This window comes from Hyla sarda, chromosome 8 (assembly GCF_029499605.1).
Source record: "Hyla sarda isolate aHylSar1 chromosome 8, aHylSar1.hap1, whole genome shotgun sequence".
Lineage (NCBI taxonomy): Eukaryota > Metazoa > Chordata > Amphibia > Anura > Hylidae > Hyla > Hyla sarda.
The window spans coordinates 182,811,967-182,836,983 of record NC_079196.1 but is presented as its reverse complement, the minus strand read 5'-3'; the positions used below and the strand labels follow the sequence as shown (position 1 = coordinate 182,836,983).

Sequence of the window (25,017 nt, the reverse complement as noted above, 5' to 3'; positions counted from 1 at the left end):
TGCAGCAGAAAATTTGCTGCAGCTCAAACTTGCAGCCGGATACTTACTGTAAACCTCCGCCCATGTGAGTGTACCCTGTACATTCACATTGGGGGGGAACATCCAGCTGTTGCAAAACTACAACTCCCAGCATGCTCTGACAGACTGTCCATGCTGAGAGTTTTAGTTTTGCAACAGCTGTAGGCACACTGGTTATGTATCACTGAGTTTGTGACCTAACTCAATGTTTCACAACCAGTGTGCCTCCAGCTGTTGCAAAACTACAACTCCCAGCATGTACGGTGCATGCTGGGAGTTGTAGTTTGCAACAGCTGGAGGCATACCGGTCGTGAAACACTGAGTTAGGTAAAAAAAAACAAAAAAAAAACAGAGTTTCACAACCAGTGTGCCAGAAGATGCACCACTACAACTCCCAGCATGCCCTTTAGCTGTTTGTGTAAGCTGGGAGTTGTAGTTATACAACAGCTGAAGGTACACTTTTCCATTGAAAAAAATGTGCCTCCAGCTGTTGCAAAACTATAAGTCCCAGCATGCCCATAAGGGAATGCTGGGAGTTGTGGTGGTCTGCCTCCTGCTGTTGCATAACTACAGCTCCCAGCATGCCCTTTTTGCATGCTGGGAGCTGTTGCTAAGCAACAGCAGGAGGCTGTCACTCAGCTCCAACTGCTGCTCCCCAGGTCAGTCCCTCGCTGCCGCCGCTCCTGGGGCCCCCATCCCAACAGGGACGCCGGTGATCGGGGTCCCCTGCTCCCGGGGTCTTCTTCCCACACCCGCTCACGTCCTCCGGAAGAGGGGTGGAACGGGTTGCGGGAGTGACACCCGCAGCAGGTGCCCTGATTCGGCCGACAAATCAGGGCGATCGTGAGGTGGCACCAGTGCCACCTCACCCCTGCTGGCTATGGCTGTTCGGGGCCGTCAGAGACAGCCTGTAATTCCGGGTCACTGGAGACCCGATTGACCAGGAATACGCCGCAGATTGCTGGGCTGAATTGTCCAGCGATCTGTGGCCATCGCCGACATGGGGGGACATAATGACCTCCCTGGGCGATATGCCACGATGCCTGCTGAACAATTTCAGCAGGCATCCGGCTCCGGTCCCCAACCGGCTAGCGGTGGGGACCGGATTTCCCACAGGCGTATGGATATGCCTTGTGTCCTTAAGGACTCGGAATGCAGGGCGTATCCATACGCCCTGTGTCCTGAAGAGGTTAATAACCACCCTCTGTTTCCTATCACTGAGCCAGTTACTTACCCACTTGCACACATTCTCCCCCAGCCCAATCCTTCTCATTTTATGCACCAACCTTTTATGTGGCACCGTATCAAATGCTTCGGAAAAATCCAGATATACGACATCCAGCGATTGCCCCTGGTCCAGTCTGGAGCTCACCTCCTCATAAAAGCTGATCAGGTTAGTTTGACAGGACCGATCCCTCATAAAGCCATGCTGATATGGGGTCATACATTTATTTGTATTAAGATATTCCAGAAAAGCATCACTTAGAAAACCCTCAAACAATTTACATTTAACGGAGGTCTATAATTCCCGGGGTCACCTTTTGATCCCTTTTTAAATATTGGTACCACATTTGCCATGCGCCAGTCCTGGGGAACAGTCCCTGTTACTATAGAGTCCCTGAATATTAAAACTAGGGGCCTGTCTATTACATTACTTAATTCCTTTAGAACACGGGGGTGAATGCCATCTGGGCCTGGTGATTTGTCTATTTTGATTTTTTGTAGGCGGCACTGTACTTCTTCCTGTGTTAGACAGGTGATGGAGAAAAAATCCATGCAAAAATGTATCTGAAGTGCAGACTTCAAACCCAGCATGTCAGTTAATCCCCCTTGACCCACCCCGAGTTCAGTGGGACCTGCCCAATTGTCTACTGTGTATGGGGGCCTCCTGACGTTCTGCTGACAAATGATGAGAAAGGGATCAAGTATGTTGAATTTAATTTACCTGATCCTTAAGTTCTTCGCATCCTGGCTTTCTGTTCTTCCTGTCTTGTTGCTGGTGTCGGGTTCTATAGTCTATGGAGCCTAACTCCTCTAGCAAACCGGAAAGGGAATTGCTTAGTGTTTTTTCAAGTAAACCTTAAAGGGGTACTCCGCTGGTCAGCGTTTGAAACAAACTGTTCCGAATGCTGGAGCCGACCCCGGGAGCTTGAGACGTCATAGCCCTGCCCCCACCCCCTCAAAGCAAGTCTATGGGAGGGGGCGTGATGACTTTCACGCCCCCTCCCATAGACTTGCATTGAGGGAGCAGAGCTATGACATCACGAGCTCCCGGTGCCGGCTCCAGCATTCGGAACAGTTTGTTCCAAACGCTGAGCAGTGGAGTACCCCTTTATGGATTTCCCTATAGTAGTGAGTTTCTAACTAACTCACATAATCATAGAATAGTATGTTGTAATAAGTAATATATTGATCAATGCCCTCCATGACACATAAATGCCAACGAATCCACACTAGGCTATATCAGGACAAGCCACACAAAGTAAAAATTTTCTTAAAATGGACATGGCCAGCTCACATGCTACCCAAGGCAGGCAATGCTTCAACTGTTTGTACATAGAGATCTAAAGGCAGAATATTATTAACCATCCCCAGTCCATGAGTTTGGCATCTTGGCAGTATAACCTCTAAATTCAGAAGGTGTTTACGTTATGTGACTTGACCTTTATAGTTATGTTGTGATGGAAGGAGCACTGCGCCATGATTTTGGCAAGCCACCCGAATAAAGGGATTGAGACTCCAGGTTCCAATTCATTTGTCAGTTTTAAGAATCCCTAATAAATGCCAACAGCTGTCAAATGGTATTGACGTTTGCTACAGGTTGATGATAGCTTTTTCTCCACAAAACAAAATTTAAAAAAATATATACTTCTTTAACCATTTTATAGCCATAGCAGAATTAGCAAGAGCTAATTGATGTTACACACTGCGCCCTGGCCACAGGCACCGGCCGGGAGCACAGTGTCCCCGACTGCCGGCGGGGCCGGGATTCGCATAGCGGGATGCGCCCGCTTGCGAACCCCGGCCCGTCACTCACCTAGTCCTGCTCCTGCAGCTTCCACTCTCTCTCAGCTCCGGTGCGCACGTCCCCGTCCATTAGGGCGCGCGCGCGCCAGAGCTTTGAAATTTAAAGGGCCAGTACGCCCATAATTAGTAAATGCACCTGACAGCACATTATAAGTTAATTCACACACAGCTAGTTAATAAACACTGAACCAGAACCGCAGGAAGCTTTGATTTATCCACAGCCTGAGTTCAATTTGTCTAGAGCAGAGAAAAAGGCTCTGGATAAACTCAAAGAAAGAAATGACATTGTCATTTCTAAAGCTGATAAATGCGGAGCCATTGTGCTCTGGCCTAAGAAAGATCACGATAATGAAGCACTCAATCATCTTGGAAATATAGTGGTTTATGAGAAATTACGGGCTGATCCAACCAATAGAATCCTAGAAAATTAAGATCTTTTTTTGCAAAAAATTTTAGAAAAAGGTGTGATATCAGAAAAGACACCGGATCGTCTTTTTCCAAAAAAAAACTAGGAAGCCCTCCTGGTACATATTGCCAAAAATTCACAAGTCGGAGAGCCAGCCCCCGGGACGTCCTATTGTCTCGGGGATTGGCTCTCCTACTCAGTTTTTGTCAAGTTACATTGATTGGCTGATATCACCCCTTCTGCAAAGGATTCCATCCTTTTTGAGGGATTCTGGTGATCTGATCAAAATTTTGGATAGTTTCCAATGGCAACCCACTTACAGTATCGCGGCTATGGACGTTGAGAGCCTATATACCGGCATCCCACATGATGCGGGTATACAGGCTATCCGTCTCTTCCTATCCCAAACCGATAAATCCCCTGAGTTTGTTGATTTTGTTGCAGATGCTATTTTCTTAATTCTTTCCAACAACGCTTTCCAGTATGGCGAGGAATGGTATAGGCAGATACTCTTCACTAGTCGGACCAATATATGGAGGGTTAAATTAATTTATCAACCTATAGATCCCTATTAATAGGAATCCAAAAATCCCTAATTTCCCATATATATTCTCTTTATGGTGAACCCACAAGCTTTATTAAAGTAATTGTGCATAAACATATAATGAAGACTCACATGAATTAAAAATTAGCAGAGCAGCAGCTCAGTGTTTGAACTAATATCTAACTACTGTACATCACGGCCAGTGTACTCCAGCCTATTCTGATTGGCTATACTAAAGGGGAGATGCCCGGCGTGCCTGCAGTGCACGCTGAGCAATTTCTGAGCTACTGCTTTGCTTTATATTAAAATTGAGTCCCTACTCTGCCCCCCTCAACATGTTTCGCTGCCTCTGCAGCTTTATCAAGAGGTGCCCGCTACCTCTTGATAAAGCTGCAGAGGCAGCGAAACATGTCGAGGGGGGCAGAGTAGGGACTCAATTTTAATATAAAGCAAAGCAGTAGCTCAGAAATTGCTCAGAGTGCACTGCAGGCACGCCGGGCATCTCCACTTTAGTATAGCCAATCAGAATAGGCTGGAGTACACTGGCCGTGATGTACAGTAGTTAGATATTAGTTCAAACACTGAGCTGCTGCTCTGCTAATTTTTAATTCATGTGAGTCTTCATTATATGTTTATGCACAATTACTTTAATAAAGCTTGTGGGTTCACCATAAAGAGAATATATATGGAAAATTAGGGATTTTTGGATTCCTATTAATAGGGATCTATAGGTTGATAGGCAGATACTCGGGACAGTAATGGGGTCGCCGACCTCCTGTGTTTATGCCAACATATTCCTTGCCATACTGGAAAGGAAATACGTTTTTTCTACAGCTAATCCTTTTGTTGGTAAAATACAAATGTACCTGCGTTTTGTAGATGACTTATTCATCATTTGGGATGGAACGCAAAATGAATTCAACGAATTCGTTGAATTCATGAATACTACTAATGACATGATTATGCGTTTTACGTCCCAGTATGGTGATAAACATCTGGAATTCTTAGATGTACAGATAGATGTGGGAGATGAAAAAATTATTACATCTGGCTTCAGAAAGAGCATTGCTAACAACGCATTATTGCATTATGGATCCTCTCATCCCCCTCATGTTAAGCGCAGCATCCCTTACAGCCAATTTTTAAGGCTGAAAAGAATAAACAGCAATCACAGTAATTATAATATTCAGGCAGACGACTTGGAAAAACGCCTAATAGGACGGGGTTACCCGAAAGATTTATTGATAAAAGCAAGGGAAAAGCAGCTAAGGTTTCAAGAGATACATTACTGAGGGGGAAAACAGATAGGAAAGAGAAAGCAGGCAGAATAGTCTTCTCTTTTGATAATTCACCATTAAATAATACAATAAAAAATGCTATCCTTAAAGGGGTACTCCGGTGAAAACCTTTTTTCTTTTAAATCAATTGGTGGCAGAAAGTTAAACATATTTGTAAATTACTTCTATTAAAAAATCTTAATCAATGTAGAACTGGAAGTCAGGGAGGGGGGGAGGGGGGTTTGATCAATACTCCCTGTTACGCCGAGCGCTCCGGGTCCCCGCTCCTCCCCAGAGCGCTCGCTTCACTCTCCCCGCTGCAGCGCTCCGGTCACGTCCTCTGACCCGGGGCGCTGCGATTCCGCTGCCAGCCGGGATGCGATTCGCGATGCGGGTAGCGCCCGCTCGCGATGCGCACCCCGGCTCCCCTACCTGACTCGCTCTCCGTCTGTTCTTTCCCGGCGCGCGCGGCCCCGCTCCCTAGGGCGCGCGCGCGCCGGGTCTCTGCGATTTAAAGGGCCACTGCGCCGCTGATTGGCGCAGTGGTTCCAATTAGTGTGTTCACCTGTGCACTTCCCTATATCACCTCACTTCCCCTGCACTCCCTTGCCGGATCTTGTTGCCTTAGTGCCAGTGAAAGCGTTCCTTGTGTGTTCCTTGCCTGTGTTTCCAGACCTTCTGCCGTTGCCCCTGACTACGATCCTTGCTGCCTGCCCCGACCTTCTGCTACGTCCGACCTTGCTTCTGCCTACTCCCTTGTACCGCGCCTATCTTCAGCAGCCAGAGAGGTGAGCCGTTGCTAGTGGATACGACCTGGTCACTACCGCCGCAGCAAGACCATCCCGCTTTGCGGCGGGCTCTGGTGAATACCAGTAGTGGCTTAGAACCGGTCCACTAGCACGGTCCACGCCAATCCCTCTCTGGCACAGAGGATCCACTACCTGCCAGCCGGCATCGTGACAGTAGATCCGGCCATGGATCCCGCTGAAGTTCCTCTGCCAGTTGTCGCTGACCTCACCACGGTGGTCGCCCAGCAGTCACAACAGATAGCGCAACAAGGCCAACAGCTGTCTCAACTGACCGTTATGCTACAACAGTTACTACCACAGCTTCAGCAGTCATCTCCGCCGCCAGCTCCTGCACCTCCTCCGCAGCGAGTGGCCGCTCCTGGGCTACGCCTATCCTTGCCGGATAAATTTGATGGGGACTCTAAGTTTTGCCGTGGCTTTCTTTCCCAATGTTCCCTGCATCTGGAGATGATGTCGGACCTGTTTCCCACTGAAAGGTCTAAGGTGGCTTTCGTAGTCAGCCTTCTGTCCGGAAAAGCCCTGTCATGGGCCACACCGCTCTGGGACCGCAATGACCCCGTCACTGCCTCTGTACACTCCTTCTTCTCGGAAATCCGAAGTGTCTTTGAGGAACCTGCCCGAGCCTCTTCTGCTGAGACTGCCCTGTTGAACCTGGTCCAGGGTAATTCTTCCGTTGGCGAGTATGCCGTACAATTCCGTACTCTTGCTTCAGAATTGTCCTGGAATAATGAGGCCCTCTGCGCGACCTTCAAAAAAGGCCTATCCAGCAACATTAAAGATGTTCTGGCCGCACGAGAAATTCCTGCTAATCTACATGAACTTATTCACCTAGCCACTCGCATTGACATGCGTTTTTCCGAAAGGCGTCAGGAACTCCGCCAAGATATGGACTCTGTTCGCACGAGGCGTTTCTCCTCCTCGGCTCCTCTCTCCTCTGGTCCCCTGCAATCTGTTCCTGTGCCTTCCGCCGTGGAGGCTATGCAGGTCGACCGGTCTCGCCTGACACCTCAAGAGAGGACACGACGCCGTATGGAGAACCTCTGCCTGTACTGTGCTAGTACCGAACACTTCCTGAGGGATTGTCCTATCCGTCCTCCCCGCCTGGAAAGACGTACGCTGACTCCGCACAAAGGTGAGACAGTCCTTGATGTCTACTCTGCTTCTCCACGTCTTACGGTGCCTGTGCGGATGTCTGCCTCTGCCTTCTCCTTCCCTGCTGTGGCCTTTTTGGACTCTGGATCTGCAGGAAATTTTATTTTGGCCTCTCTCGTCAACAGGTTCAACATCCCGGTGACCAGTCTCGCCAGACCCCTCTACATCAATTGTGTAAATAATGAAAGATTGGACTGTACCATACGTTTCCGCACGGAGCCCCTTCTTATGAGCATCGGATCTCATCATGAGAGGATTGAACTTTTGGTCCTCCCCAATTGCACCTCGGAAATTCTCCTTGGACTTCCCTGGCTTCAACTTCATTCCCCAACCCTGGATTGGTCCACTGGGGAGATCAAGAGTTGGGGGTCCTCTTGTTCCAAGAACTGTCTAAAACCGGTTCCCAGTAACCCTTGCCGTAACTCTGTGGTTCCTCCAGTAACCGGTCTCCCTAAGGCCTATATGGACTTCGCGGATGTTTTCTGCAAAAAACAAGCTGAGACTCTACCTCCTCACAGGCCTTATGATTGCCCTATCGACCTCCTCCCGGGTACTACTCCACCCCGGGGCAGAATTTATCCTCTCTCTGCCCCAGAGACTCTTGCCATGTCCGAATATGTCCAGGAGAATCTAAAAAAGGGCTTTATCCGTAAATCCTCCTCTCCTGCCGGAGCCGGATTTTTCTTTGTGTCCAAAAAAGATGGCACCCTACGTCCTTGCATTGACTACCGCGGTCTTAATAAAATCACGGTTAAGAACCGCTACCCTTTACCCCTCATCTCTGAACTCTTTGATCGCCTCCAAGGTGCCCACATCTTTACTAAATTGGACTTAAGAGGCGCCTATAACCTCATCCGCATCAGAGAGGGGGACGAGTGGAAAACGGCATTTAACACCAGAGATGGACACTTTGAGTATCTGGTCATGCCCTTTGGCCTGTGCAACGCCCCTGCCGTCTTCCAAGACTTTGTCAATGAAATTTTTCGTGATCTGTTATACTCCTGTGTTGTTGTATATCTGGACGATATCCTAATTTTTTCTGCTAATCTAGAAGAACACCGCCAGCATGTCCGTATGGTTCTTCAGAGACTTCGTGACAACCAACTCTATGCCAAAATTGAGAAATGTCTGTTTGAATGCCAATCTCTTCCTTTTCTAGGATATTTGGTCTCTGGCCAGGGTCTACAGATGGATCCAGACAAACTCTCTGCCGTCTTAGATTGGCCACGCCCCTCCGGACTCCGTGCTATCCAACGCTTTTTGGAGTTCGCCAATTATTACATGCAATTTATTCCACATTTTTCTACCATTGTGGCTCCTATCGTGGCTTTAACCAAAAAAAATGCTGATCCCAAGTCCTGGCCTCCTCAAGCAGAAGACGCCTTTAAACGACTCAAGTCTGCCTTTTCTTCGGCTCCCGTCCTCTCCAGACCTGACCCTTCCAAACCCTTCCTATTGGAGGTTGATGCCTCCTCAGTGGGAGCTGGAGCTGTTCTTCTACAAAAAAATTCTTCCGGGCATGCTGTCACTTGTGGTTTTTTCTCTAGGACCTTCTCTCCAGCGGAGAGGAACTACTCCATCGGGGATCGAGAGCTTCTAGCCATCAAATTAGCACTTGAGGAATGGAGGCATCTGCTGGAGGGATCAAGTTCTCCTGTTATTATCTACACCGACCACAAGAACCTCTCCTACCTCCAGTCTGCCCAACGGCTGAATCCTCGCCAGGCCCGGTGGTCTCTGTTCTTTGCCCGATTTAATTTTGAGATTCACTTTCGTCCTGCCGATAAGAACATTAGGGCCGATGCTCTCTCTCGTTCCTCGGATGCCTCAGAAGTTGAACTCTCTCCGCAACACATCATTCCACCTGACTGCCTGATCTCCACTTCTCCTGCCGCCATCAGGCAGACTCCTCCAGGAAAGACCTTTGTTTCTCCTCGCCAACGCCTCGGAATCCTCAAATGGGGTCACTCCTCCCATCTCGCAGGTCATGCGGGTATCAAGAAATCTGGACAACTCATCTCCCGCTTCTATTGGTGGCCGACTCTGGAGACGGATGTTGTGGACTTTGTGCGAGCCTGCACTATCTGTGCCCGGGATAAGACTCCTCGCCAGAAGCCCGCTGGTTTTCTTCATCCTCTGCCGGTCCCCGAACAGCCTTGGTCTCTGATTGGTATGGATTTCATTACTGATTTACCCCCTTCCCGTGGCAACACTGTTATTTGGGTGGTCGTTGATCGATTCTCCAAAATGGCACATTTCATCCCTCTTCCTGGTCTTCCTTCTGCGCCTCAGTTGGCTAAACAATTTTTTGTACACATTTTTCGTCTTCACGGGTTGCCTACACAGATCGTCTCGGATAGAGGCGTCCAATTCGTGTCTAAATTCTGGAGGGCTCTCTGTAAACAACTCAAGATTAAATTAAATTTTTCTTCTGCATATCATCCCCAGTCCAATGGACAAGTAGAAAGAATTAACCAGATCTTGGGTGATTATTTGCGACATTTTGTTTCCTCCCGCCAGGATGACTGGGCAGATCTCCTCCCATGGGCCGAATTCTCGTATAACTTCAGGGTCTCTGAGTCTTCCTCCAAATCCCCATTTTTCGTGGTGTACGGCCGTCACCCTCTTCCCCCCCTCCCTACTCCCTTGCCCTCTGGTCTGCCCGCTGTGGATGAAATTTCTCGTGACCTTTCCATTATATGGAGAGAGACCCAAAATTCTCTCTTACAGGCTTCATCACGCATGAAGAAGTTCGCGGATAAGAAAAGAAGAGCTCCTCCCGTTTTTTCCCCTGGAGACAAGGTATGGCTCTCCGCTAAATATGTCCGCTTCCGTGTCCCTAGCTACAAGTTGGGACCACGCTACCTTGGTCCTTTCAAAATTTTGTGTCAAATTAATCCTGTCTCTTATAAACTTCTTCTTCCTCCTTCTCTTCGTATCCCTAATGCCTTTCACGTCTCTCTTCTCAAACCACTCATCCTCAACCGTTTTTCTCCCAAATCTGTTCCTCCCACTCCTGTTTCCGGCTCCTCGGACATCTTCTCGGTCAAAGAAATTTTAGCTGCCAAAAAGGTCAGAGGAAAAAATTTTTTTTTAGTGGACTGGGAGGGTTGTGGTCCTGAAGAGAGATCCTGGGAACCTGAGGACAACATCCTGGACAAAAGTCTGCTCCTCAGGTTCTCAGGCTCTAAGAAGAGGGGGAGACCCAAGGGGGGGGGTACTGTTACGCCGAGCGCTCCGGGTCCCCGCTCCTCCCCGGAGCGCTCGCTTCACTCTCCCCGCTGCAGCGCTCCGGTCACGTCCTCTGACCCGGGGCGCTGCGATTCCGCTGCCAGCCGGGATGCGATTCGCGATGCGGGTAGCGCCCGCTCGCGATGCGCACCCCGGCTCCCCTACCTGACTCGCTCTCCGTCTGTTCTTTCCCGGCGCGCGCGGCCCCGCTCCCTAGGGCGCGCGCGCGCCGGGTCTCTGCGATTTAAAGGGCCACTGCGCCGCTGATTGGCGCAGTGGTTCCAATTAGTGTGTTCACCTGTGCACTTCCCTATATCACCTCACTTCCCCTGCACTCCCTTGCCGGATCTTGTTGCCTTAGTGCCAGTGAAAGCGTTCCTTGTGTGTTCCTTGCCTGTGTTTCCAGACCTTCTGCCGTTGCCCCTGACTACGATCCTTGCTGCCTGCCCCGACCTTCTGCTACGTCCGACCTTGCTTCTGCCTACTCCCTTGTACCGCGCCTATCTTCAGCAGCCAGAGAGGTGAGCCGTTGCTAGTGGATACGACCTGGTCACTACCGCCGCAGCAAGACCATCCCGCTTTGCGGCGGGCTCTGGTGAATACCAGTAGTGGCTTAGAACCGGTCCACTAGCACGGTCCACGCCAATCCCTCTCTGGCACAGAGGATCCACTACCTGCCAGCCGGCATCGTGACACTCCCCTCCTGGAAGTGAGTTACATATAAGTAACAATTATTTTGGATGTAATACCGGTGTGAAGTGCTAGCATGCTCACCTTTTTTTCAGCTTTTTATGTCTTTCTTCATTCACGGTAACATAACACAAACAACAGAAAAGCTGAGAAAGGGGAATGAGGATAGTGGAAAGGTGGGGAGTGTACACAGGGGCTACAACAGTTTTACACCTCACAGCAGGGATGTCTTGTCGTAAACAATACCATACCCAAGCGATTAATGAAACACATTTGAGTTCACATTGTGCTCATTTTGCTTGTTTAGAACAAGTGGTCCGTCGCGCATGACCCACCAAGACTCACTCTGTACCAAATCATGATCCTATCGCCTCCAGCCAGAGGGACATCGATTCTCTCTATGCCAGCAAATTTACTACAGAGGTATCCATTACATGTGTTTCACTAATATGCACCATGGATGACTGAAGATGTTCTTTTATGTGGTTGATTAATCTGTGTTTCGTTTACCCATGTAGTATAGTCCACAAGGACATATTAGGCAATGCCTTATGTTAGTAGACTTCCGGGTTATAAATTGCTTCACTTTAACATTGTAGCCACCCAATAGAAAAAGCATTTTTAGATAAATTGGTACTTTATAAGTACAACTGTACAATCCCCACATTTAAAGTTTCCTTTCGGTAACCCTTCAAATAACCATTTCTTTTGTTTAGATTTTATTACCTTAACAAAGGATCCGAGTTTATGATTTCTCCCATATGTGATGATAGGAGTATTAACTGCAGTTTCTTTTAGGTCGATGTCCTGCTGTAATATGTACCAATTGCATTTAATGACTATTAATGGTGGAATTCATTGGAGTGTTAGCAAATGAAAAAGTAAATTTTAGTTTTTTCCCCCTCCTCTAATTGCTATTTAATTATTAATTTCTCATGTTCTTTTGTACCTTAGTGAAGGCTTCATCCACAATCCTCTCCGGATATTCCCTCTCTTCTCATTGTAGTAATGCATTTTTAGATGTAGTTTCTCTGAATGTGGAGGTGACTAGTTTATCATTTTGAACTGAGATGAGGACATCAAGGAATTCTCAAAACATTCCCTCCAAACTGGTGGGTGAAAGTCATGTTAAAATTGTTCAACATATTTATGTTGGAGACAAAGTCATTGAAGTCACTTTTTTCCCCTTCCCAGATAACAAAAATGTCCTCAGTGTCAATGTCCTCAGTGTGCAAAAGTTCATTTATTTTAGTAATGCAACTTGTCTGCGGCAAAATCTCCTGGTAGACGGATGCGGTGACCCTGGACTTAAAGGGGTATTCTGGGCAAAAACATTTTATCCCCTATCCAAAGGTTAGGGGATACGATGTCTGATCACAGGGGCCCGCTGCTGAGACCCCCCGCGATCATCCTGCAGCGCCCACATTCTATGAGGGTGCTGGATAACCAGTTTCGGAAACCTCCGGGTTTCCGGGACTGGGGACGTGACGTCACGTCATGCCCCCTCCATTCATGTCTATGGGAGGGGGCGTGACGGCCATCACGCCCCCTCCCATAGACATGAATGGATGGGGCGTGGCGTGACATCACGTCCCCAGTCCTGGAAACCCGGAGGTTTCTGGAACTGGAGATTCAGCACCCGCATTGAATGCAGGTGCTGCAGGGAGATGGCGGGGGGTCTCAGCAGCGGGCCCCTCTCAATCAGACATCTTATCCCCTATCCTTTGGATAGGGGATGAAATGTTTTTGCCCGGAATACCCCTTTAATATCATATAATATATTGGGGATTCGGGGTTTTCATGAGCTGTAAGCCATAGTCATCAAAATTATGAAAAATCACGGCTTAAACTATCTTGCTTTGCATGTAATGAGTCTCTTTCTATATAAGTTTCACCTTTTAAGTTGCATTACTGAAATAAATGAACTTTTGCACAATATTAATTGAGTTTCACCTGTAATGTCTCCACCTAGCTCAGCCAATAAGTATGTACAATAAGCTTCTTCCTGTGTGAAATCCTTCACTATAGAAAAACCCAAAGGTCCTATCTTACAAGGGATATCACATTCATCTGCTGTGGTATTTTTATTGATGCCCAAAACGATTTTTTTAAATTGATTTTCTGAACCTACTTAAAGAGGTCAACTGAAAACCTCTCTATGTCAAAAGACTCATTTAGTCCAAAATGAAGTCCTTTGTTGAGGCCCGATCTGCAGGCGCCTGATAAAGGAATGTCTGTAAAATTCATGAAAAAACTAAGCTTTTCTAGTAATATTTTTCCTTTTCTTTGTCTTCTTCCAGGATAGTTCTGCTTCATCTACCTCCTTGTCTCATCCTCCTAAAGGGGCCAGACCTGTATTTAGTTTAGATGATCCTGATGGCGCTACATTGGTTCCCCCCCCCAATGGATGGACTACAATCTGACTCCATATTCAGAAATTCCATGATATGTGGCTTTCTCTTATGCGACTTGTTTTTATTTTTATAGTTAGAAGTGTTATTTATCGTTTTTTGTTTTACTTTTGTTGCCCACCCTAGTATTTGATTTTGCCAATGAAAACATCATGTTTGTATCGAAATCTCCTTTGTTTCACATATATTTGTTCCTCTTAATCTCTTTAATGGGAATTTGTAACTGGAGCAACTTCTTCTTAAATGTTGAATGAAGCTGGCGAATTGTGCATTGCATAAACAAGTTTTAATTCAGTTTTTGCTTTACATAATTCAATTGTGAATTCCTAATATCTCTCATTTTTAGATAGCACTTATTGTTGTAGGTGTAGTGAGTGTAGTAGGTGAGCCTCATTCCAGGCCATGAGAAACTCTTGCTCTTCTCCCAACTGGGATGGTTATTTGAACACCCTAAGACCTCTGGGGGTACGACTGCATTCAGAGTATACTTGTGTTGACTGGATGGTCCAGAAGAGTTTTGCTTCTTTTTTTGCATGTGAGTTAACTCTGTATTCCAGAGTTTTTGTACTGATAATCAGTATTTCCTCTTTTAAGTCGCAAGATGAGAAAAACACCCCACCTCCGCTCACCCTATGTTGATGGCCATTTCTGCTGTTTTGCTTTGTATTTCCATCTCTATATTAAAAATAGTGCTTATATGATGTTTTTTCCCCTTTTTTTTTTTTGCACTTGTGTGGCACCGCTTCTCAAGGGGCCACATGCGAGATATCAAGTGGATACAGCCAGATAGCAAAAAGCTTTCCTTGGATAACAGCTTTTTTAGGTCTTGCTGTGCTTCATCAGACCAATAATGACATTAGGGACGTCTTGACGTGTTTAAACGTTCATTGCGTGTAAGGTCACCTTGGTAACCAATATACAAAACAAAAGAAACATTTAAATCACACAAAATAACAACATAGTGAAATGTTAATACTGAAGGAACACAGTGAGCTTATTTTGCTTGTTTAGACAAAGTGGTTCGTTTACGTGCATGATCCACCCAGACTCACTCTGTACCAAATTATGATGCCTATCACCTCCACCTAAATAGACATCAATTCTCTCTATGCCAGTGAATTTTGCTACAGAAGTATCTTCCGCATGTGTTTCTCTATTATGCATTATGAGTTTAGAGGCACCTACTCTTGTTCTCACTGACCGAATATGTTATTTTGCAGGTGAATAATCTGTGTTTCATTTTACCTAAGTAGTGTTGATTGGGGTCATTGTAATGGAGGCATTGATACAGCATGTGCTTGACTTTTTGTGCCACCTAACGCACCTAAAAACTATACTATTGTCCCCACAGACTAACACTTTAGTTTATCAAAACATGAGTGAAGTACAGATACTTGAGTAAAACTTGAGAAAGTAAAGCTTAAATGGCCACTATAACCAAAACTATATTTTTAAAAACAAAAGAGCCATAGAAAATAAGTGTATCTCTAATACAATTTCATAGTTTTTTTCCACAGTTTCCTTTAGAAAACTGCTCCTATAAAAGTGGCCACTAGAGGTCCTCATTAAATGTCCCACACCTGTTACTATGGTCTTTCCGATGTTAGCAACATCAGCGACTCAGTTGAAATACAAGAGGTGAGAGGGAGTGTGCACTCCCTGTGTGAAGATCTCCAACAGAGGAGAGTGGGCAGTGTGTGAGCTGCTGTGATTGGCTGAGAGGAGGCCACACCCCCTCACACCTCCCCACACCTCCCCAGCTCTCAGCAGCATCGAGAAGGAGAAGGATGCAGTGCACAGCTCCATCCATAGCATAAAGGAGAAGAGGGAGCAAGTGTGACAGCATGTTCTACCTCATACAGCAACATGTACCCCAGTAGTAAGGAGATGGGGAGGGGGTTTGTTACAGTGTGCCAGCCCAGTTTAGTCATGTACAGTGAGGGCAAGAGAGGGACACGCCCCCAGCCTGTGAGAAGAGGAAAATTCAGTGTGATCTGATATAAGATGATTTTAAAAGAAATACAGAAGCTATACACATAAAAGTTATATGTACATGATCAGGATGAGGTACTGAGTAACATATAACTTTTCAAAAAATTTTCTGTGATATGATAGGTACGCTTTAAGTAGTTAGGATCCAGGAGAATGATGATTTAGACACTGTCATGTTTACTAAATGCTTCTTTAGCAGATATATGGAAAAAACTAATCTTTATTGCTTTATTAGCACATGTACAGGAATAAGGTAGATCTGCAATGATCTTAAAGGGGTACTTCGCCCCTAGACATCTTATCCCCTATCCAAAGGATAGGGGATAAGATGTCAGATCGCTGCGGTCCCGCTGCTGGGGACCCACGGGATCCCCGCTGTGGCACCGCGCTATCATTACAGCACAGAGAGAGTTCGCTCTGCATGTAATGACGGGCAATACAGGGGCCGGAGCATCGTTACGACACGGTTCCGCCCCTCGTGACGTCACGGTCCGCCCCTTTCAATACAAGTCTATGGGAGGGGGCGTGGTGGTCATCACGCCCCCTGCCATAGACTTGCATTAAGGGGATGGGCAGTGATGTCACGAGGGGCGGAGCCATGACATCACGCTGCTCCGTCCCCTGTATCGCCCGTCATTACGCACAGAGCGAACTCGCCCCGGGCTTCCCAGCAGCGGGACCGCGGCGATCTGACATCTTATCCCCTATACTTTGGATAGGGGATAAGATGTCTAGGGGCGGAGTACCACTTTAAAGTTCTCTAATACACATGCTCACTGTCCAAATTATGAAAACTACTGGACGAGGATCTCGCGGGAGGTAAGCTGTGGTGTAATGCAATTAAGGACTCCAGGTTACTCACTCTTTTGGCAGTAATATGTGACACAGCAGATAGGGAAGTCCACCTTGACTTGGCAGACAGGCTGGCACTGGTCCAACCAGAGGTCAATAAAGAATCCAGTAGAAAGACAGCAAGGTCCTTGTTCAGATCTATCCTTGCTCAAAGAAATCCCTCTTGGGGTTGAAATATATCCTCAAAGCAGGATAGGAACAGGGCTCAAGAACAATGAGGTGACAAACTGGACAAATAGCCTGTATAGATGATATGCCTAATGTTAGCATAACCAAGGCTAGACTTTGGTCTCCTTAGGATCAGCAGGGCTGAGGGGCTGATATGTTGCTTTGGCAAAGGCCAAACCGTGGCTGACTTAAACTGGTTTAAGTCCATTACTTCCTTTAGGAGAGCAGGTTGGACTTCTGATTGTCTCCTACCACTATTGGTTTGTGACCAAATTATCCATCTGTTAATGAAATGTACATGAAATGTAATGTAAGGCCAAAAAAAGATTAAAATTAAAATTAATTAACACTCTGCATGCTGTGAACCTCAGTGTATGCATTAAAACTTGCAGTGCAAGACAGAAAATACATCTATAATGTACATTTATAATGCAAGACCATGCAATATTTGAGAAACACCTTCCAGCAAACCTTATATAACTTTCTAATGGGTAGAAACTGGAACAGCTTTTGCTGGACTTTTTTTTTTTTTTTTTTTTGTATGCTTGTGACTGAGTTTTAGCCTTGGGGTGACATGTTTGTTCTTCCTTTGATAAGATGGCACATGAAATGGAAGCACTGAGAGGAGCTGCCACATAACAAGAAGATACAGTAGGAACATGTTGTAGGTTACATTTTCAAAAGCCACCCTAAGCCCCTGTTGGCTTTTCTAAGTATCATATATGTTGACCTATGTGTTTTAAACCCTGCCAAATACGACATTCTTCCAGTGTCACTGTATCAGATATGTCGTTGCTGTGTTAAAGCATCAACTCGGCCATACGCTTATATAGACAATTCTTACTGCAGCTGTTCTCCAGCTAATACTCTTGACTTCAGTCAGTCCCTTGAAGTATTGATTTCTAAACCAAACTTTGTGGGTCGTTGTTCAGATACATACACGTGTCACATTTACGTTAAACACAGAGACATCATAAAAATTCCTAATATTCCATGTATTCATTTACACCTGAATTACAGATACAGTATGAAGCCTATGGATGGGTTCACACAATACATAGCAAGGCTCCTAGCTTTACAGTAACATTTTAGTACTGGTATTATGGGAATTTTTGGGTCACCTTAGGCATCACCAGACTTTTCACCTCATAGGTTTATATCATGGAAATGAAAAAACTGATATCACCCACAACAGAGATATTAACACAGAGATATTACAGTACAGGAATAATAAACACAGTGATATCACTGTACAGGGATAATAGACACAATGGGGGACATTTACTAATCTAGTCTATTCTGGTTATGCTTATAGACCAGCGTATGTGGTAGTCTCCTGTCTATTGTGCTCCTAATTTATCAAAGGTCTCACAGCCCTAGATAAATTCTGTGCTCAGACTTCAGGGTCTACAGCTTAAACTGCATTTAGACCTGCTCCAACATGGTCTGACATTTCAGCGTATTTTGGGCAGATGCGACTTGTCGCACAAAAGTCGCACTTGATAAATTCAGCACCAATGCATTTTCCAATGCATTTCCGTCTAAAATAGACTTGCATGCATCATGTTCTAAAAATCCTCTACAGCAAAAGTCGCAGAAAAGTCGCACATATTTAGACTGCAACTTTCTGTGCAACAAATTTAGACAGGAAAAACCAGTCTAAATCCTTTGATAAATCTCCCCCAATGACATCACAATAAGGGAATATTATTCTCCTGAGAAAATGCCATTTGGAAGCCTTGGTATGACCGCAGGATGTCTTCACATGTTGTGGAGATGTAAGTGTGGTGTCCCGGTACCGTATTGCATACCATACCTTGTATGGTGGTTCCCAAAGTCAGAGTTACTACATTCAGGTAGGGTCCTCCAGGTGGGACAGCCCCTAGTCGCCTCCTCCTTCTCTAATTTTATAGTGTATGTGTATATATTTAATAATGTATATTAGTATAATTACCTTTATAGCATGGCAGGACCTTCAGTCATGCGACTGTGTTAATTCCTTTGGGTTATGTTTTAGGACCTTTGGGGGACCTTGAGTCGCATGTTTACCCATAACTCTTTGTACAGAAGATTGAAAGTTGTTATGGACCAGTGAGCTTAAGTCCAGCCCCTGCCATATAAGGGAGCTGTAGCCAATGATTGCTCTCTTGGGTTGCTGCTCTCGTGGATGCCAGACTATTAGGACGGATCTGCGTAACTTACAAAGACAAGCTAGGCCAGAAGCCTGCCGGCCTCAGCCTGAAACTAAACCATGATTTAAAATCTCAATCCCCGTTAAAGCTAGCATGATTACTGGACCGAATCTAAACCCCTAAAACCAGTGGATCAGCGCAACAATTACCTTCCTAAGCTCAATAGACTCACGAGGTCCCAACCACTTGTCAAGCGCTAATAGACTTTGTTATATGGACTGTTCCTGTTCATTATTGCATAAAATCTTCAGTAAAAGTTCCGACAAGTTTCTGCAAATCTCCGGTTGTGGACAATCAATTATTTCCTATCTCCCTATCGCTCTTGGGACGGGTGGCGGTAGGACAAGCATACAGAGAATAGCCCTCTCCCTGGCGTCACAAATAGAAAGGGTTAAACAAGCACCCTTTAGTAACTGCACAGCTACACCCCATTTACCCTACAACCCCAGGATACGGGTGTGTGCCTACAGCTGTTGCCACCGTTAACAGAGTACTCCCCCTATGTAAAAAGACTTTATTCATGTGCTGTAAATCACCATTCAAGTGTACGGGACTGTGTTTGTGGTGTTGCGTGCAAAGAGGGCACGCGAAAAGTAAGGTGGGAGGCGAAGATTTATTGGCTGCAAGGATGTGTAAAGTACGAGGTCAATACATGCTACGATCCACTGGTCCGATCAGTGCTGCAAGGGTTAACTCGCTACTGGAGAAGCGCAAAAAAAGCCCGCGCTGCGCCACGACCCGCCCCTGGGTGTTGCATAAAATCTTTGGTAAAAGTTCTGCAAATCTCCGGTTGTGGACAATCAATTATTTCCTATCTCCCTATCGCTCTTGGGATGGGTGGCGATAGGACAAGCATACAGAGAATAGCCCCCACTCTGGCGTCACAAATAGAAAGGGTTAAACAAGCACCCTTTAGTAACCGCACAGCTACACCCCATTTACCCTACAACCCCAGGATACGGGTGTGTGCCTACAGCTGTTGCCACCGTTAACAGAGTACTCCCCCTATGTAAAAAGACTTTATTCATGTGCTGTAAATCACCATTCAAGTGTACGGGACTGTGTTTGTGGTGTTGCGTGCAAAGAGGGCACGCGAAAAGTAAGGTGGGAGGCGAAGATTTATTGGCTGCAAGGATGTGTAAAGTACGAGGTCAATACATGCTACGATCCACTGGTCCGATCAGTGCTGCAAGGGTTAACTCGCTACTGGAGAAGCGCAAAAAAAGCCCGCGCTGCGCCACGACCCGCCCCTGGGTGTTGCATAAAATCTTTGGTAAAAGTTCTGCAAATCTCCGGTTGTGGACAATCAATTATTTCCTATCTCCCTATCGCTCTTGTGATGGGTGGCGATAGGACAAGCATACAGAGAATAGCCCCCACCCTGGCGTCACGAATAGAAAGGGTTAAGCAAGCACCCTTTAGTAACCGCACAGCTACACCCCATTTACCCTACAACCCCAGGCTACCACATAAGTGTTTCTTTAATTACTACTGAGGGTGACCGTCTATTGTATGCAATGACTCTCTAGATCAGTGCTTCCCAACCAGGGTGCCTCCAGCTGTTGCAAAACTACAACTCCCAGCATGCCTGGACAGCCTTCGGCTGTCCAGGCGTGCTGGGATATGTAGTTTTGCAACAACTGGAGGCACCCTGTTTGGGAAACACTGCTCTAGATCATCACTTTACCAGTTAATGCAGTGTGTCGCTCCACAGCAGAGGCACTATACTTGAACCTGACTGTAGTTGGATCCCAAACAGAACTTGGATTCATTGCTAAAGATGATACGGTTACAATCCATAGAAGTCCAGGGTTCTTGTTCCCTACACCACTGCAAATAAAGGTGACGGTGGCTGGCTGACAATGACAGAACATGTAAAGGACACTGTGACACCCAATTTCTTTCTGCTTGAAGCGCAACTGTCATGAAATCTGGGTGTAATAACCTGCACACAGCCTTTGCACAGTGTGCAGGTGGTGGGTATAGCAATGTTTTTACCTAAAATTTGCAGGGTTTCATTACCCCAAAAAATGCTTTTGATAAAAGCCACTGACGGTCGGATAGACGTGGCGTGAAGTACGCGATGCCCCGCCGCCGCCATGCCTACCGCCTGTATGTCAGCGCTGGGACCGCTGTGTGATTGACACACAGGTCCCTGCACATGCGCCGCTCAGCTAATCTAATGTGCGCGTGTGTCATCCAGCTAGCACTGCGCAGGTGCACTGAGGAGAAAGACGGCAGCGGGAGCAAGCGCTTGCTGGATGACACACAGCGGCGTGCACGTTAGATTAGCTTAAGGGCGCATGTGCTGGGACCTGTGTGTCAATCATTTATACACTATTATGGACATTTATCAACGGGTTTAGTCAGGTTTTCTTTACTATAATTGTCGCAAAATTGTCGCAACTGCGACTACACAATTTTTTGTGCGACATTTTGACTGGAAAGCGAGAAAAGCAAGTTTTCCAAAAATTAACTATGTAGTAATAATTTTAAAATGGACTACGGGTAGTCAGGTATTTATTAACTGCGACAGTCGCAACTGCGCAAAAAAAAGTCGCAACAGCGTTAAAAATTGACTAAATTTACTCCAGCTCAAACATGGAGCAGAAAAAGCTACTACCAAAGTAAAAAGGAAAGGAAAAAAGGAAAAATTGCTTACGTGAAAGAAAATTATGAACAGGCTGAAACCAGTTGATAAATAAGTCGCACGTAAGAAAAAAAAAGTAAGGAAAAAATTACTAAAAAAAAGAATACATAAGCAAACATTGATAAATGTCCCTCTATGTTCTCATGCATACAGAAGCTAATTCTTGCTAAAACTTGTCTCACATTGCACTGTATTTCTGTACAGCTGAGCCAGAATCTAGCCACATGTTAGACACCTAGCCAATTGGTGCAGGAGTTGTCCAAACTCCCCCCCCCCCCCTCCACCCCCCCAGCCTGGGAAAAGATGTGGAACTTGTTCTCCAGGAGGAACTTGTTCTCTCCTGGTTGTAAACAGGAGCATGTTAATTCCTAAGCTCCTGTCACACGTCTCTTTTCCTGAGGAAACTATAAGTCTATAAGCCTAGGTACAGCTAATGTTAGGCATACGTCTTACTAATAGGCCACATTGTCACTAGTCCTGTCTTCAGTAAAGCCAAGCCTGTGCCTAGCTAGTCCAGCTGAAAGGATTGTCATCTCTTCAGCATTCTTCTTCAAGGAGTTTATAGGGTTAAGATGTACAAGGACCTTGTTGTCTTTACACTAGATTTCGTTTTGCCTCCAGTCGGACCAGTACCCACCTGTAAAGTCAGGGGAACGTCCCCTGGATATGCTTCTTAAAAAGTCGTGTGACACAGTTTGACTCAGAAGAAAGTGGAGTGGAGTTCTACAGTCTCTTTTGCCATGGTTCAACCTCCCTGAAAATCCTTCTTCAGTTAGATCAAGTAATTAGGATATTCAGCTAGTGCATCAGACAATAAACAAAGATCTCGAAAATAGACAAAACATAAAGCACAAAAAGTGTATTAGAAAGTGTTATTACTTTTGAATGCACTGTAAATGAGGTTTACATGCATGAAACAGAGAACCCTTTAACCTATCCCCAAAAATACCCATCTAGACATTAGTTACTGTCACGATTCGGCTTACGGGTAGTGGATCCTCTGTGTCAACGAGGGATTGGCGTGGACCGTGCTAGTGGACCGGTTCTAAGAGGCTACTGGTGTTCACCAGAGCCCGCCGCAAAGCGGGATGGTCTTGCTGCGGCAGTAGCAACCAGGTCGTATCCACTAGCAACGGCTCTACCTCGCTGACTGCTGAGAAGGCGTGGGACAGAAGGACTAGGCAGAGGCAAGGTCAGACGTAGCAGAAGGTCGGGGGCAGGCGGCAAGGTTCGTAGTCAGGATGGATAGCAGAAGTTCAGGTACACAGGCTTTGGACACACTAAACGCTTTCACTGGCACAAGGCAACAAGATCCGGCAAGGGAGTGCAAGGGAGGAGATCAGATATAGCCAGGGAGCAGATGGAAGCCAATTAAGCTAATTGGGCCAGGCACCAATCATTGGTGCACTGGCCCTTTAAGTCTCAGAGAGCTGGCGCGCGCGCGCCCTAGAGAGCGGAGCCACGCGCGCCAGCACAAGACAGCAGGGGACCGGGACGGGTAAGTGACCTGGGATGCGATTCGCGAGCGGGCGCGTCCCGCTGTGCGAATCGCATCCCCGACGGCCATGACAGTGCAGCGCTCCCGGTCAGCGGGACTGACTGGGGAGCTGCAGGAAGAAAGACGCCGTGAGCGCTCCGGGGAGGAGCGGGGACCCGGAGCGCTAGGCGTAACAGTACCCCCCCCTTAGGTCTCCCCTTTTTTTTGTCCGGTGACTGCCTCCCCTGGGATGAGGACACCGGGAAAGAATGGATGGTTTCCTCAATGGCAGGCAGTACAGCAGGAGTAGGAATGGGGAGGGAGGGCAGAGGGTGAAGCTTAGCATGGGGCAGGGAGACACAAGGACGGGAGCCATGAGGAGGCACAGAGGCTTGCCTGACGGGACTGGGAGGGGGGGAGAGGCACTTCCTGTGGCAGGCAGAGTCCCAGTACTTGATCTCCCCGGTGGTCCAATCAAGGGTGGGCGAATGAAGCCGGAGCCATGGCAGACCGAGGAGGACCTCAGAGGTACAGCCGGGGAGAACGAAGAGCTCAATCCTCTCGAGGTGGGGTCCAATAGACATGAGGAGGGGTTCTGTGCGGTAACGCACGGTGCAGTCCAATCTGGCTCCGTTGACCGCGGAAATGTAGAGCGGCTTGACGAGACGGGTCACCGGGATGCTGAATTTATTAACAAACGACTCCAAAATAAAATTTCCAGAGGCACCGGAGTCCAAGCAGGCCACGGCTGAGAGGGAGGAGTTGGCTGAAGAAGAAATCCGCACGGGTACCATGAGACGTGGAGGAGCAGACTTGGAACCAAGAGACGCCACACCGACGTGAGCTGGGTGCGTGCGTGGAGGACGGATAGGGCAATCCACCAAGAAATGCTCGGTACTGGCACAGTAAAGACAGAGATTTTCTTCCCTACGGCGATTCCTCTCTTCCTGGGTCAGGCGAGACCTATCCACTTGCATGGCCTCCTCGGCGGGAGGCCCAGGCGTAGATTGCAACGGATACTGTGGGAGAGGTGCCCAGAGATCTAAGTCTTTTTCCTGGCGGAGCTCTTGGTGTCGCTCAGAAAAACGCATGTCAATGCGGGTAGCTAAATGGATGAGTTCTTGCAGATTGGTCGCGCAGAGAGCCTCGTTATTCCATGATAACTCGGAAGCAAGAGTACGAAATTGGATGGCGTACTCGCCCACTGAAGAATTACCCTGGACCAGGTTCAACAGGGCAGTCTCGGCAGAAGAAGCTCGGGCTGGCTCCTCGAAGACACTCCGGAGTTCAGCGAAGAAGGCCTGGACTGTGGCTGTGGCAGGATCATTGCGGTCCCAGAGCGGTGTGGCCCAAGACAAGGCCTTTCCTGAAAGAAGGCTTACTACGAACGCCACCTTAGACCGTTCTGAAGGAAACAAGTCCGACAACATCTCCATATGCAGGGAACACTGAGACAAAAATCCACGGCAGAGTTTAGAGTCCCCATCAAATTTGTCCGGCAGGGACAAGCGGAGGCTAGGAGCGGCCACTCGCTGCGGAGGAGGTGCAGGAGCTGGCGGAGGAGATGGTTGCTGCTGTAGCAGAGGCAGAAGTTGCTGTAACGTGGCGGTCAACTGCGACAGCTGCTGTCCTTGTTGGGCAATTTGCTGTGATTGCTGAGCGACCACCGTGGTAAGGTCAGCGAGACTTGGCAGCGGCACCTCAGCGGGATCCATGGCCGGATCTACTGTCACGATTATGCTTACGGGTAGTGGATCCTCTGTGTCAGCGAGGGATTGGCGTGGACCGTGCTAGTGGACCGGTTCTAAGAGGCTACTGGTGTTCACCAGAGCCCGCCGCAAAGCGGGATGGTCTTGCTGCGGCAGTAGCAACCAGGTCGTATCCACTAGCAACGGCTCTACCTCGCTGACTGCTGAGAAGGCGTGGGACAGAAGGACTAGGCAGAGGCAAGGTCAGACGTAGCAGAAGGTCGGGGGCAGGCGGCAAGGTTCGTAGTCAGGATGGATAGCAGAAGTTCAGGTACACAGGCTTTGGACACACTAAACGCTTTCACTGGCACAAGGCAACAAGATCCGGCAAGGGAGTGCAAGGGAGGAGATCAGATATAGCCAGGGAGCAGAT

General features: G+C 47.2%; 1 protein-coding gene across 1 annotated transcript in view; it reads left to right on the top strand.

Moving 5' to 3' along the window:
* The first annotated feature begins 665 nt into the window (after positions 1–665).
* Positions 666–25,017, top strand: part of LOC130284028 (palmitoleoyl-protein carboxylesterase notum2-like) — a 56,540-nt gene continuing 32,188 nt past the window's right edge. The window contains exon 1 of the mRNA XM_056533926.1: positions 666–677. The gene's annotated coding sequence lies outside the window, so the exon portion shown is untranslated. The remainder of the gene's footprint in view (positions 678–25,017) is intronic.